The sequence below is a fragment of the Crinia signifera genome, chromosome 3 (genome assembly GCF_055691185.1).
Source record: "Crinia signifera chromosome 3, ASM5569118v1, whole genome shotgun sequence".
In the NCBI taxonomy this organism is placed as follows: Eukaryota; Metazoa; Chordata; class Amphibia; order Anura; family Myobatrachidae; genus Crinia; species Crinia signifera.
In genome coordinates, this window is record NC_139219.1 from 140,768,280 (window position 1) to 140,780,429 (window position 12,150).

The 12,150-nt window shown below is 42.3% G+C and overlaps 1 protein-coding gene across 1 annotated transcript in view; it reads right to left on the reverse strand.

Moving 5' to 3' along the window:
- The window catches only part of LOC146063823 (interleukin-20 receptor subunit alpha-like), a 77,521-nt gene that overhangs the window by 37,901 nt on the left and 27,470 nt on the right, over window positions 1-12,150 (reverse strand). The gene's annotated exons all lie outside the window — the stretch shown is intronic.

A 12,150-nucleotide genomic window follows, 5' to 3' on the forward strand; every position in this document is an offset into this window, starting at 1 on the left:
TAAGGTTAGAGGAGAGGTTTCTAACCCAGTGATCTTTGGGTCATTGGGGACTCTGGCATACCTTCCAACTTGAGACAAGTGCTCGGTAGGACAGATGCACGCGTAGAAGGCGTGTGCCCAAAATTTGCCTCGTGACAAGGGGGCGTGCCTTATAAATCATTTCACTCCAGCGAGGCCATGCCCCTATTTTGCCGCTATGCTGGCATGTCCAGTGGCTCTGTGAAAGCGGGACTTTTGGGAGGTATGCTGTGGTTTATAATGAATAGACGGTAACTTCATCCAGGTCACTATCACTGCAGGAGAGCAGTGATAGGTTGAACTTGATGGACTAATGTCTTTTTCAACCTCACAAACTTTGTTACTATGGCCCTTATTCTGATCGGTGCGGCCGGATCCGAATATGCGGCCAGCACCGTGCGTCCTAAACCCCGCCTTCCATACGGATCGCCAACTCCGTCCGAACGCGGTAAGAAGCTGTCCGAACGGACCGCACGTGTATTTCTCATGAATACACCTCCTCCATCTCAGGGAACCTCCCCCATTATTCGATGGTCGCAGACCATCGAATGCAAGACCGAATGGCCAGGCAGCTCCCGCAACCTCAGACCACACGGGCATTTCTCTGTGCAAAAGCAGGGATCTGGGCGGGCAGCTGACATCCGGCAATGTCATATGTCCGCCCCTACACGTGCGTCACGGCCGCATTACCATACGTACGCCCAGCGTTTGCATGGGAACGCCCATGAAACGCGGGGTGTAAACATATGGTAATGAGCCCAAACAGCCCTTCACACCCCTCTCCACCCCCTGTTCGTAGTGTACACATTTCATGCGGAATGTGGCCGTGCGTTCCGTTCGCACATGCGCAGAGACGCCTCTGCACATGCGCAGACACAAAACATCGGCGGCAGGAACGCACGCGGATATTACCGCACCAACCAGAATAAGGGCCTATGTATTGTGCATTGCGTGTAAATAGTTCAGTTTCAGTAGTTTGCTAAACAGGATCCAAGTGGGTACCACAAAGGCATATATCACTCTTATGAGAAACATACATACAGTAGCATGGCATCCTGCTGATATAGAAGAAGAAAAAGAATTTGTGTTGGATGCACTCCTCAGATTCAATAAAGAAATTTACAAATTAATTCCTTTCCTTGTGTTTTTTTATATATAAAATGAGTGGGAGCTCCTTTTATCTTTATTGTTCAAAAAAGTAGGATAAGGAGACGGCCACTAGTAGCGAAATTAAGGGGTTAAAATTGACAATGACATACATACATATAGTGACGATAAAGACAAGAAATTGTGGTTTTGAGAGTTTTAAAATGTAGGTAGGGGTGACTGTTTTTGGTGTGTTTAGGGGTATATTCCCCACCAGTGTTCTTGATGTCTAGTACTGCATAAATTGTATGTACATTTAGTCGTATTTACACTTTTGGAGAAATATACAAATTTATACCTCAATGGGTTTTTTTCTCCAGTGTAATAGTTGCTTAGCCACAGAGGGTTATAGTGGATCTTTAGGTGACAGTATGATATTACTGTTTCACATTTAGTAGTTTATATCAATTCACTCAAAATCTGGCGTAATGCCCAAGATTAAATGTATCAGGCTTCTTGTGTGGATATTTGGAGTCTGAAAGGATGGAGCGGCCGCGCCATCTATTGGCCACTTGAGTCAGTGGTACATTTAAATATAAATCATACTAGCCCACATTAGTATTATTGGTTAGGTGGTCTCAAGCTGGCTTAGATAATCCCTGCTGATTTTAAACAGCCCTCACTGTGGTTTGATCAGACATCACTTAAAGGGGGTATCAATGCTGGTATGTCGTTAGTATATGACATATAATTTTACTGCATATAAGCAGGGGTATAATTCCCACCAGGCTCCTCGGGTGTTTCACAGGTTGTGTTGTGTTTACACTTTATTTGAGAAGAAAAATACACACATATATATCTCAATGGGTTTGTTCTCAAGTGTAGTGATTGTTTGACCACAAGGGATTTGTACTAAGTTTATAAATGCAAAGACAATGTTGCTATTTCATACTTAATACATTCATTTGTGTCAATTCATTCAGATCTGGCGTTATGCCCAGAACTGGGGAAATCAGGCTCCTTGTATAATTATTTAGAGCTTTGGAAGGTGGAGCGACAGCACCATCTATTGGCCACTTCTATTAGTGGTACATGTAGGTATGGAATATAAAACCCCACATTGGTATTATTAATTAGATGGTCTCAGGCTCGCCTGAATGATCTTTGCCACTATAATAGCCCTCTCTGTGGTCTAATAGAGCAACATTTAAAGAGACATCAACACTGGAATACTATTGTTGTACATGAGAAAGAAATTTTCTATGCTAACACCAAACAGTCATTTTCCCTAACTCTACAATAGACAGGACACGTGTTTCGCTATGTGCTTCTTCAAGCTGACCACCAGAGTGTGGTAAGGCCGGGATATTTATCAAAAAGCGCCCAGCCAATCGCGTGGTCCAATCTGAGCATGTGGTATGATTGCGCCTATCATCGGGCGCTTCTACTTCCGCCCTCAGCTGTTCGTCCGGCCAGATACTCAGTGAGTGACGTCATCGCGTCAGTCACGTGACGCGAGCGTCGCGTCACGTGGTTATCAACGACCAATCAAGCGGCTGTGGTTGCCGGACCAGGAAGTAAGTAAGACTGGAACGTCGCCCTGGAATCTGTGTATTACATAATACACAGTAAAAAAGGGTTGCGTTCCCTCATTTATTTTACATCCACGACTGTGCCATTCACTGTACTTAAGCTCCGTTGTGTGGAGTTTTGACATTATCGTTTGCTGAAATTTGCTGTGTTTATAAATGGGTCATATTGTCCTATGATTCATATTATGCATATTCCCCAATGAGGTCCTGCCATATGTATGCCGAATAAGGTTAGCTATCCAAATTGATGGGGTATTGTAACCAATACTACATTCCTTTGTTATCTATCAAAATTCAGAAATATGATAGTCTTGTTCTTAGCTATAGAATACATCACTCTGCTGTTATTATCTATATACATAATAGCATGTTGTTCTTATGTATATTATTATTGCAGGTATTGAATATTGCATATTAAGTATGAGCAGGAAGAGAAAAGATAAGAAGCATGGGAGGATTTTATTACTCCATGGATTTGGTTAAATCTCACCATTAAAATATATATATTGAAAAAAGATTGGCTATTTTGTCTTGTTCCTTTTTGTTCTAGATAAGATATATGCGGTGATATTATTCTATATTGAATAAATGGGTGGGATGAGGTGTAGTGAATAGTGTGAAAAGATATATTAAAAAAGGGGGAAAAATGTGTGCAAAAAAATTATGTGCTCATAACAATGAAAACTGGTGAGAGAAGACATTGGTTGTATAAGTGGTTAATGACCATGAAAATGAAGGTGTATTAGTGGCTACTAAAGGTGATTGAATATTAAAGGGCATATTATGCCCAGGTGAGAGGTATTGTAGGGGGGAACTGTGATAAGAAAAAAATCTGAAGAATGGTGTATATACATCAAATATGATTAGGTGATGAGGTGTTGGGTTCCACATCATATAGTGGTGGAATCTGACATACTGGACATCATATAGTGGTGGAATCTGACATACTGGACATTAGTCCTTTTTGTCATTGGAATTGTTCTCCCGTGATCTTTAGATATATCTATATTGATCTATTTCGTCAAGGGGATAGGAGCTCATCAAGGTGGTTCTATTACGAGATGGACTCAATTATTCACATAAAATGGTAGGTAGTTGTTGGGGTTGAAGGAGTATTTTCTTGTATTTGATAATAGTTTTGACCCGTCGTGAAGGATTTATGGCCACAGGTGATGGTTGTTCCTGCCAGGGTAAGTATGGCCATTAGGTAAGTATATGTTATATATGATCCACTGGAGTGCTTTTTTACTTTTTTACAGGAATGGCAAGTAACTGTTGTATTCGTTGAGACCTTGTGGTTGTAAGGAGTCCATTAGAAATATCATTTTGGTCTCTATTTTCAAAAGTTCTCTGTCCAGGTCTCCTCCTCTGATTCCCAGTTGGACATGTCTCATTCCAAAGACTCTAAGGCCAGTGGGGTCATTATTATGGGATCTCATAAAATGTCTTGCCACTGGGGTGAGTTTTTTAAAATTGGCTGAGTCTTTCCTCGCATTTCTTATAGACCCTATGTGTTCTAGCACCCGTACTTTGAGGGGTCGCTTGGTTTTACCAACATAGATCTTACCACAGGGGCATTGTAGTTGGTAAATTACCCCTATGGTTGTACATGTGATGAGCGTTTGGATTTTCCAGATTTTACCGAATTTATCCACAAAGGTTTTGGTGGGAATCATATAAGTGCATGCTTTGCACCGCCCACATTTTTCAGATCCCAATTTTTTGGGGGTATTTTTCACAGGTTCTGCCAGGTGACTCTGCACTAATCGATCTTTTAAATTCCTGGCTCTCCGCCAGCTGGTCTGTACTTTTGCTGGGAGGACCTGGTTTAAATCTTCATCAGTTTGCAGAATATGCCAGTGTCGTTGTAGGATGTTATTGATGTTTCTCCAGTTCTTGTTGAAGGTGCCAATGAAGAGTACTGGCTCTTCTTTCTTGGTAACTCGTATTTTGGGTGATAACAGAGTCTCTCTTGGAATTTGTTTAACTTCATTACGAGATCTTTTGATCAGGGTCTGACTGTATCCTCTCTCATGTAGTCTTGCGGATAACTCTTGCTCTCTTTTTTCATATATATTGGAGTTCGAGCAATTCCGTTTGATCCTAATCATTTCACCCTTGGGGATGGCTCTAATAGTGCTTGGTAGATGTGCACTGGTGGCATGTAGTACACTATTCGTAGCTGTTTCTTTTCTGAATAGGTCAGTGCAGATATTGCCATTGTCATCTATGCTGATGGTTAGATCCAGAAAATGAATCTTTTGTTGACTGGCTTCATATGATAATTTGAGATTTAGATTATTATCATTTAGCACGTTAATCATCTCCTCCAATTCACTTTTCTCTCCATCCCACAACATCAGGATGTCATCTATGTAACGAAGATACAATGGTATCTTATCTGTGTATCTTGTATTGGCATCCTGGAAGACTACCTCTCTCTCCCACCACCCCAGGTACAGATTGGCATACGTCGGGGCACAAGCTGTCCCCATAGCTGTGCCCCGCACCTGGAGGTAGTGGGAGCCTTGGCAGACAAAATAGTTTTTAGTCAGAATGAATCTGATTGCTTCAGTGAGGAAATGGTTGAATTCGTGATTGGCGTCCATCTGAAGGAAATATTGGACAGCTTCAATTCCTCTCTCATGGTTTATACTTGTATAAAGACTTTCAACGTCTAATGATACAAGCCATGTGTTGGTATTAACTGACAGATTCTCTAACTTTTTTAGCACGTCCATCGTGTCACGGAGGTATGATGGTAATGCAGTAACGTGTTTCCGTAGGAATTGGTCCACGTATATGCTCAACTTCTCTGTTAAGCTGCCTTTACCGGACACGATGGGCCTGCCAGGGGGTGTCTTGGAGTTTTTGTGTATCTTTGGGAGGAGGTACAGTGTTGGAGTTTTGGGGTTGTCTGTCTGTAGGAATTTAAAATCACTGTGGGAGATGATTTTATTGTCATGTGCTGTTTTAATGAAGTTCTGGTATTGTCTTGAAAAATCTGCACTGGGACTAAAGATTAATTTTGAATAACATTTTCTGTCACAGAGTTGTTTCTGTAGCTCTTGGACATAGAGGTCCCGTGGCCAGAGGACCACGTTCCCCCCCTTGTCCGAAGGTTTAACTATTGTGTCATGCCATTCAGATATCTCTTTTAGTGCATTCTTTTCCCCTATGTTGATGTTATGTGGGTTGGAGGATTGGTTGGTAAGCAGTTGATCCAAATCTCTTGACACCAGTGTTTGATAGACCTGGACTTGTGGGCAGATTTTATTATGACAATTGACAATTGAGTCAATAATTCATCATGTTTGATAAGAATTTTCATTAGCTCATGAAAGAGCTAATGAAAATTCTTATCAAACATGATGAATTATTATTGACTCAATTGTCATTGGAGATAACAACACTAGGGGAGAGGTTGAAAAACCATGAGACACTAGAACTCTTTCAGACCCGCTATGACAAATATAAAAAAGAGATAGAAAGCTATGAATCAGAAATAATAGAACAACCATCACCTGTGGCCATAAATCCTTCACGACGGGTCAAAACTATTATCAAATACAAGAAAATACTCCTTCAACCCCAACAACTACCTACCATTTTATGTGAATAATTGAGTCCATCTCGTAATAGAACCACCTTGATGAGCTCCTATCCCCTTGACGAAATAGATCAATATAGATATATCTAAAGATCACGGGAGAACAATTCCAATGACAAAAAGGACTAATGTCCAGTATGTCAGATTCCACCACTATATGATGTCCAGTATGTCAGATTCCACCACTATATGATGTGGAACCCAACACCTCATCACCTAATCATATTTGATGTATATACACCATTCTTCAGATTTTTTTCTTATCACAGTTCCCCCCTACAATACCTCTCACCTGGGCATAATATGCCCTTTAATATTCAATCACCTTTAGTAGCCACTAATACACCTTCATTTTCATGGTCATTAACCACTTATACAACCAATGTCTTCTCTCACCAGTTTTCATTGTTATGAGCACATAATTTTTTTGCACACATTTTTCCCCCTTTTTTAATATATCTTTTCACACTATTCACTACACCTCATCCCACCCATTTAGTCAATATAGAATAATATCACCGCATATATCTTATCTAGAACAAAAAGGAACAAGACAAAATAGCCAATCTTTTTTCAATATATATATTTTAATGGTGAGATTTAACCAAATCCATGGAGTAATAAAATCCTCCCATGCTTCTTATCTTTTCTCTTCCTGCTCATACTTAATATGCAATATTCAATACCTGCAATAATAATATACATAAGAACAACATGCTATTATGTATATAGATAATAACAGCAGAGTGATGTATTCTATAGCTAAGAACAAGACTATCATATTTCTGAATTTTGATAGATAACAAAGGAATGTAGTATTGGTTACAATACCCCATCAATTTGGATAGCTAACCTTATTCGGCATACATATGGCAGGACCTCATTGGGGAATATGCATAATATGAATCATAGGACAATATGACCCATTTATAAACACAGCAAATTTCAGCAAACGATAATGTCAAAACTCCACACAACGGAGCTTAAGTACAGTGAATGGCACAGTCGTGGATGTAAAATAAATGAGGGAACGCAACCCTTTTTTACTGTGTATTATGTAATACACAGATTCCAGGGCGACGTTCCAGTCTTACTTACTTCCTGGTCCGGCAACCACAGCCGCTTGATTGGTCGTTGATAACCACGTGACGCGACGCTCGCGTCACGTGACTGACGCGATGACGTCACTCACTGAGTATCTGGCCGGACGAACAGCTGAGGGCGGAAGTAGAAGCGCCCGATGATAGGCGCAATCATACCACATGCTCGGATTGGACCACGCGATTGGCTGGGCGCTTTTTGATAAATATCCCGGCCTTACCACACTCTGGTGGTCAGCTTGAAGAAGCACATAGCGAAACACGTGTCCTGTCTATTGTAGAGTTAGGGAAAATGACTGTTTGGTGTTAGCATAGAAAATTTCTTTCTCATGTACAACAATAGTATTCCAGTGTTGATGTCTCTTTAAATGTTGCTCTATTAGACCACAGAGAGGGCTATTATAGTGGCAAAGATCATTCAGGCGAGCCTGAGACCATCTAATTAATAATACCAATGTGGGGTTTTATATTCCATACCTACATGTACCACTAATAGAAGTGGCCAATAGATGGTGCTGTCGCTCCACCTTCCAAAGCTCTAAATAATTATACAAGGAGCCTGATTTCCCCAGTTCTGGGCATAACGCCAGATCTGAATGAATTGACACAAATGAATGTATTAAGTATGAAATAGCAACATTGTCTTTGCATTTATAAACTTAGTACAAATCCCTTGTGGTCAAACAATCACTACACTTGAGAACAAACCCATTGAGATATATATGTGTGTATTTTTCTTCTCAAATAAAGTGTAAACACAACACAACCTGTGAAACACCCGAGGAGCCTGGTGGGAATTATACCCCTGCTTATATGCAGTAAAATTATATGTCATATACTAACGACATACCAGCATTGATACCCCCTTTAAGTGATGTCTGATCAAACCACAGTGAGGGCTGTTTAAAATCAGCAGGGATTATCTAAGCCAGCTTGAGACCACCTAACCAATAATACTAATGTGGGCTAGTATGATTTATATTTAAATGTACCACTGACTCAAGTGGCCAATAGATGGCGCGGCCGCTCCATCCTTTCAGACTCCAAATATCCACACAAGAAGCCTGATACATTTAATCTTGGGCATTACGCCAGATTTTGAGTGAATTGATATAAACTACTAAATGTGAAACAGTAATATCATACTGTCACCTAAAGATCCACTATAACCCTCTGTGGCTAAGCAACTATTACACTGGAGAAAAAAACCCATTGAGGTATAAATTTGTATATTTCTCCAAAAGTGTAAATACGACTAAATGTACATACAATTTATGCAGTACTAGACATCAAGAACACTGGTGGGGAATATACCCCTAAACACACCAAAAACAGTCACCCCTACCTACATTTTAAAACTCTCAAAACCACAATTTCTTGTCTTTATCGTCACTATATGTATGTATGTCATTGTCAATTTTAACCCCTTAATTTCACTACTAGTGGCCGTCTCCTTATCCTACTTTTTTGAACAATAAAGATAAAAGGAGCTCCCACTCATTTTATATATAAAAAAACACAAGGAAAGGAATTAATTTGTAAATTTCTTTATTGAATCTGAGGAGTGCATCCAACACAAATTCTTTTTCTTCTTCTTTGTCCTTGATCCTAATATATTTGGGATAGCACCCCCACTGATGTCCACAAACATCAAGTGGAATACCACCCCATAATTGTAGGGTGTTAATATAAATTGTGTGTGCATAACTCCCAACAACCCCTATACCCATCCTGCTGATATGCAAGCTTCCACCAGCTGCCTTTCATCAGTGGCTGGATCCTGCTCTGTTTCCGGGGTGGAGACCACTCAGTTTGATCTGTTTGTGGTTATTTTTTTTTTCTTTTTAACTGGGTGTATCTTTTTCACATACTTTAATTTTAAACAATTGGTACTTGTTTCCTAGCACGGCCACAATCTTATGGATCGTGTACCTTTAAGTTAAGGTACACGATCCATACGATGGACCCGATTTCCTTTGAAATCAGGTCCATTTTGCCGGCTAGGACACAATATCGGGGGCATCGCGTCGGTCGGGACCATTAACATTGGTCCCGACGCGACCGACGCGATGCCCCCGATATTTCCATAGGCTTCAATGTTAAAAAATATTTTAACATTGAAATCGTGTCGGGAAAGGTAAAATATCGGGGGGCATCGCGTCGGTCGGGACCATTAACATTGGTTCCGACGCGATGCCCCCGATTTTTCCATAGGCTTCAATGTTAAAAAATTTTTTAACATTGAAATCGTGAGAAAATGTGAAAAATGTGAAATGGGCCAATATGACCCATTTCACATTATAGATGTCCCCGTCATCACCCCACGATAGACGCTAACCCGAAGCGTGGCGAGCGCAGCGAGCCCGCGAGGGGAGGCGGTGCGCGTCCTCCGACCTTTTCATTCCCCTACTATCCACGTCGGCGTGGAGTTGAGAATAGAATAGTGTGGCGAGCGCAGCGAGCCACCACGCCCGAAGCGTGGCGAGCGCAGCGAGCCCCGCGAGGGGACGCGTATAACTTCACAGGTATACGCGTCCCCTCGCGGGGCTCGCTGCGCTCGCCACGCTTCGGGCTCGGTGGCTCGCTGCGCTCGCCACACTATTCTATTCTCAACTCCACGCCGACGTGGATAGTAGGGTAATGAAAAGGTCGGAGGACGTGCACCGCCGCCCCTCGCGGGCTCGCTGCGCTCGCCACGCTTCGGGTTGGCGTCTATCGTGGGGTGGGGTGTACGCCGTTAAATTTGGGGGGGTTGGGAATATTTTACATTGAATCCAATGTAAAATCGGGTCCCAGGGACCCGATTTACATTTCATTCAATAAAAAAATCGGGTCGAAAATCGGTCGGTCGCGTCGATCGCATCGCATGCGACCAAATCGCATGCGATGCGACCGACCCGATTTTTCCGACACGACCACCCCGATGTAAATCGGTGTGGCCGTGCTAGGAAACAAGTACCAAAAATTTTTATATATGACTATTTGATGTATATCCAGCTCTGCATGAAGCTGTATCTATTTACAGTGAACTGGAGTATCAAGTATAGCCAGCCTAGTAGTTGTTTTGATTTGCGGTTTTGCATCGTATGCAGATGAGGCATGGGAAGCAAAACCACAAATAAAAAATAAAAAAACAGATTAATCATTAACATAATTTCAGTCTAGATAAACCAATAAGGAATATAAAATAAAACAACATCTGATGTGTATTAGAGGGAGACACCTACTTGCTAGAGTTCCCCTTGGCCTACAGTATGTGGAACAAAGAAAAAAAATCAAAACACGCCTCGCTGAACATCAGAGGACTGAGCATGCATAGTGTATAACCTTTATTTATTTATTTAAGTAACCTGTCTGTACACAGAAAAGTTGATTAAGAGTATTCATTTCTATTCCCTTTACAAACAGAATAGTCAGACTCAGAGTACAGTCAGGGCTAGTGTAAGGAAACCAGCGCCCCAGGTGGTTCACTGCCTGGGGCTGCTCCACCCGCTGGGGGGGGGGTTTCGGGGTGCAGGCGCCGCTCAAGGTGGGGGACATTTTGCCGCCGGCCTGTTCCATGGGGGGGGGGGGGGTTTGCGGTCATATCGCTACATGTGGGGTGGGGGGTCTGTGGCTGTATCCTGCATGTTCCAGGGGAGGGAGGGGAGTTTCAGGCGCCGCTCACCAGACTCAACTGAGGGGGGGGGGGGGGAGTGGCTGCTCCCAGGTGCTGCCCTCAACTGACCGGCGCCCCAGGCAAATGCCTAAAGCTGCCTAGTGGTGGCACCGGCCCTGAGTACAGTACCTCTCTAAACCTATATGAATATTAGTCTCCTTTAACACAACCATTTTATGTTTCACATTAGCTATGTCTGATATCACACAGCCGCCACAGAAAATGGTCCGGCCGCACCATCCAGGTTGTGATCGCACTTTGAAGCTTCGCGCATGTGCTCTGCAGACACAGGCCCTTATTCTGGTTGACTCTCTCAGATGCGAATTCGCATCCTTGCGAGTCACTCTAACCCTGCCAAGCGAATGGTTAGCCGGCGCCATGCGTTCACAAGGCTTGCAAATGGATGTTTTACATGAACATTCATTCGCATGCCAGCAAGAACCTCCCCCATGGTTGCCGACCATCGAATGATGGTAATAGGCGCTCGCATATGTAAGGGTGGTCCAGACCACTCTTACATATGCGTGTAGTATTGCAGGGAATTGGGCGGACATCCGGTTATGTTCAGCCAGTGTTTTCATGGGACCGCCCATGAAACACTGGGCGTGCACATATGCTAATGGCCCGGCACCCCACACGCCTCTCCACCCCCACCCCCCGCTCGTAAGGCTGGGAGCGGGCACCCAGCAAACAGATTTTTTGCTGAGTTCACATGCATCCAGCGTATACACATGAGCAGAAATGCTGCTGCGCATGTGCATACACAAAACAACGGTCCCCTTACGAATTCTTGATCGAGCGGATGAACCTGAATAAGGCTCAAAAGTGTGTAAATAGCCTGATTGTGATTTTCACACTTCTGCGACTGTTACTAAATTAGCCCTTTAGACAGGTACACTGTGTTGTAAATTGATGTACTGCATTATAACTATTACCACTTTCAACTCCATCACATTTTAGTAATTCAACACACCACCTACATAGTTAAAAATATAAATAACTATTTCAGGTAACCAATAAATAAAATGTATATAATTAACAATTAAACCCTCTCCCCGCCCTGAAAAAAATGATAAAAATGATGAG